A 4,747-nucleotide genomic window follows, 5' to 3' on the forward strand; every position below is an offset into this window, starting at 1 on the left:
CAAATCTGATCCCGACTCGACCACCCAAATAACTGACACATCTCTCAAGCACAATCATCTCATGAGAAATACTTCCTCAATTCTTCCGTGCCACATAGCAAAATCTAAATATCATCAGTCGACCAACCAGGCTGTCGCGCCCCAAACTTGGGGGTGCGCGACCGACGCTCAACCGAGTAAACCCGGCTGAGCAAGCCTGTTAGATTTCATTCTACCCAAACTCATTCATGAAATAATAGGAGATGTACTCCATTAATCAAACACTGAAAAGATTTCATTAACAACTTCTTTTTTCATTCCCATTAGCAGCTTCCTTCATAATTTCCAAAATATTACGAGTTTATAGAATTAATGAAAAATATGATTTCCAAATACCAACATATCTAGTTCAGTTTCCAACATCAACCACAACCCACAACCTGTCTACGGAGCCTCTAAGTACAATAGAAGAGTAATATGGAAATGCCGGCAACAAGGCCCCGGCTATACCTCAAATCACAGTACATGAGAAACAAATACATGACCCCGAAATGAAGTGGGGCTCACCAAATCAACTGAAAAGACTGTACTGCTATCATCGATCAATGATACCTGCTGTAGAACCACCTGCATCCATTAAAGATGCAGCGCCCCCGGCAAAATGGACGTTAGTACTGTCGAATAGCACTAGTATGTATAGCTAAAAATCCTCTTTCAAAATAGAATGCCCATATAAGAAAAGGCAACACATAGAAATAGCAAGTCAAAATCCACAATATCCAAATGTCCAGGTAAAACATAATAACTTTCAAAATACAAACTTCATATATAAATTTTGGTTGGGAGATCATTAGCACCGATATACCATTGTTCACAATACCAATGTTCACAATACCAGTGTTCACAATACCAATGTTCACAATACCAGCGTTCATAATACCACGGAGTCCAATCACGACCCGATCGGCTAGGCTATCTCATTAGAGAATCAACCACAATTACTGTCAATATCAATACCACCGTAAATTTAGTACGGAGTCCGATCACGACCCGATCGGCTAGGCTATCTCATTAGAGAATCAACCACAATTATTGTCAATATCAATACCACCGTAAATTTAGTACGGAGTCCGATCACGACCCGACCGGCTAGGCCATATCATTAGAGACATTAACCACAATTACTATCATTACCAATACCACCGTAAGTTTAGCACGGAGTCCGATCACGACCCGATCGGCTAGGCTGTCATATTTGAAGACATCAACCAAAATCTCAATTTCAATTAAGAGGAATAATTTTATCACATCATCATCCTAAATAAGGAGAATAATTCACAAAAATAACATAGGTGTAAATATATTTACTTCATCACCTTTCATATTGTATAAATCTCCACTAGTATTTTTAGTCATTCACAACGACAATATTTCCTTGGCTCTTTTGGCCATTCACAAGATTCTTTATTCAAGGCACGATGGCCATATTTGATATTCCACACTTTCAATTCTTCCCTCTTATGTATCATCATCATAAATATCAACATACATATAATATTCCGGAAATCATAACTTTAAGTTCATTAGAAATGAATAATTTAAGCACAATAGATTTCTTTTAGAGAAATGGAGTAATATAATTGGCAATTGATGCGCAAGTAAAAATCATCAACAAGTAACACACCATTTATTCTTGAAATACTTTCCCCCAAAAAGGATAATACACAATTCTCACTCACGAATATGTCAGAACGCAAAACACATTGGAAATACTCACAAAGCATAGTATTTGTTAAAACAACCACTTATGGCATGACTTGAGTACGAAAGCTTTTAGGAAATTCTATTTTCGAAGTCATTTTAAAACATTTGAGTCGAGGCTCATTTCATAACCTTTCTCACATCATTTCATTTCATTGGCACCATTGGCCACAAGTATAACTTTCACTCTTGCACATTGTCCACACTTTATATCCCAATTCACTTATTTCATTTCCAACCACCTTTATAGGTTATCAACAATAATACATTTCCAATCCAGACTTTAGGTACACATATGAGCAATTTCGAGTCTTAAGAATATTGAGATTTTTTACACAATTAGTATACTAGTTCTCATCTAAAACACTACTCAAAGCCACAACATTTTAATATGCAAACCATACTTTGAACATCTATATTTCAACATAAGGCTCATTCGGAATAAACAAGTTTATAGGGAATAACCCGAAATATAGAAGTTAGGAATCTTGAGCCAATCATAGTTGATCTTACGGAAATATTATGGATATCTATTCTAAGAGAGAAAGTTTAGCCGACATACCTCGCTTTGAGCTTTCCTTAAATTACTACAACTTTCCGTAAATTCTTGCAATCCCAATCTATTTTGAGACATAACAAAATTGAACCATAATTAGGAAGATATTCATGGTCTCAGCTCATTTGAGCATTTTATCAAACACTAGGTGTGCAAATTTAACTACAAGGTTCTTCTACAAGATTTCCTTCACTCCACAACCCAATCTTTACTTATTTGAGCTCAACAATCTTTCCACAAGCCTTATTAGTACAAACATGTATAAATTATACTCTTATACCCAAGAATCATACTCCAATTCAACCTTCTTTTACCCAAATTCGAAATTCAAAACTAGGGTATGGAACCTTACCTCTTAGATGAAGATCTTGTGGGTTTTCCTTGTTAATCTTCCAAGATCTGAGCAAGACTTGATGAATAATTAGCCTAGGGTTTCCTCTCTCTCTAAAACACTCTCCCTTCTCTCTAAAACATCAGATTTTTGCTCAAAAATGACCCAAAGCATGTATTTAACGAAGTAGGGTCGAGTTTTAAAAATCCAAAAATAGAGCTCCGGAATAGTTTCTGCGGTCGCATATGCGACTGCATAATGGTTATGCGGACCTCATATCGGTTGCATAATTGGTGTCCAAAATGACCAAAAAATCTGTCTGAGTCTGCGATCACTATGCGGTCCGCATAACTGTTATGCGGTCGCATAATGCACCGCAGAACAGTTATGCGGTCGCATAGTCAACCGCATAATTGTTCCCAGATTAACCCTCTCCTGCCTCACTTCTGCGGCCCGCAGGGTGATTATGCGGTCGCATAATGGACCGCATAAATGCATTTTCCGCCAAATATTTTCCTTTACTTTCCGGTGCATTGTTTAACCCAAAAAGTCCGAGCCGCGGCGAGCTTGCAAGTTCAATTGCAAAATTTTACGGGGTTGTACACTTAAATACTTAAACACGTATACCTACTCCGGCACCACGAAACCTTGAATTCATTTGCGAAATTGTACAGGGTTGTACACTTAAATACTTCGAAATTTTTTGGGGTGTTACGCAGGCGATTAACGTAATACCAGTCAAGCATCCGCAAGTCAAAAAATGGTGCGCCATCTGAAATGCGCACCCTTCTTAGGTGATACCGGATAGTGGCAGCATACTTGTAAACGTCTGAAACCGTCTATGCCTTATAGAACTCAAGACATTCCCTTCTAAACTGAAATGCAAATTCGTACATGCAAATCCCAATCCCACACGTTACACTGCATCCATCATGCCATCATAGGGAAATACTAGAACCCCATTATCAACCCCGAATCACAAACAAGATACATATTCCATCAGCCTAAAACCATCCACTTGACTCCCTCAAAGAGAAAATCACAACACACAACATATTCCTTATGCCGGTAGACGACATTCGTCTCAAGCAGTGGTAGAAATCATCGAGAACTCTTCGAGACCCATTAGCACAAGACTAAGCCATCAAAACTAATCCCTCTAACTCAACCAGTTCACGCATGGCTCCCAGCCCAAGAGTATTTCCATAAAACACCGGTAAAGCCTCACCATATCATAAGAACCAAAAGAACTGATCATATCCATTGCCATGCTAATCCAACCTACCACCAAGTTGTCTTATTTCTCTGAGTTTCTTACGAATTGCCTTCATGTTAACACTTCTCCGTGCCAGTACACCACGATCCTTACACAAAACTCACCACAAGAGATCCTAGCATGAAGCCACGTCATTCTAAAACCCATAAGACACTACATTCCCTGTTTAGTACCCGATAGTACTGCAATCGAAATGCCCACTCTGAAGAGACCTTCCGTATAAATGAAGCTATTTCTAACCTCTCTAATACTGAAATATAGAATGCATAATGATACAGAAATCTCAAATCCTTCCAATGCAAATCTCAGATCTTAGCTACATACAAATACAGGAAATCCACAAATACCACATATGAAGCTTAAAGTCATTAGAATCTTCTCAAGAGTCATCCACTCTACTCAAATTCCCAGCGCACCGTCGATACGAGACGAACGACTTGTACTTCATTAACACACAAACACCTCCAGAAGTAACCCACATCCCTAAACAACCGAGAGACTCCCTACTCCCTGCATAATATCTCCTCCACGAACAGCAAACTCGAATCATTCCCAGATTTCCATATATCCATAAGGTATAATGCATCATGCATCCAGAAATTTCCTTGCTCTAGTCATCCTCAAAACCAACCTCTTCAAGTCGCAATTGATGCACAAAGATGCCTCAGACCGAAAATTATATAACACATAACCATACAATCATCGTCAAGAGCAGGCTCCCCACTTTACTCAAAGCCATAGAACACAACATCTGATATCCCACAATACCCTTACTCCCTAATTGCCCTGATCTCGTACTGTAATTTAGCCAAATCCGTAATGAACTCATGTAGCACTAATCATA

Source organism: Nicotiana tabacum, chromosome 2 (genome assembly GCF_000715075.1).
Source record: "Nicotiana tabacum cultivar K326 chromosome 2, ASM71507v2, whole genome shotgun sequence".
Lineage (NCBI taxonomy): Eukaryota > Viridiplantae > Streptophyta > Magnoliopsida > Solanales > Solanaceae > Nicotiana > Nicotiana tabacum.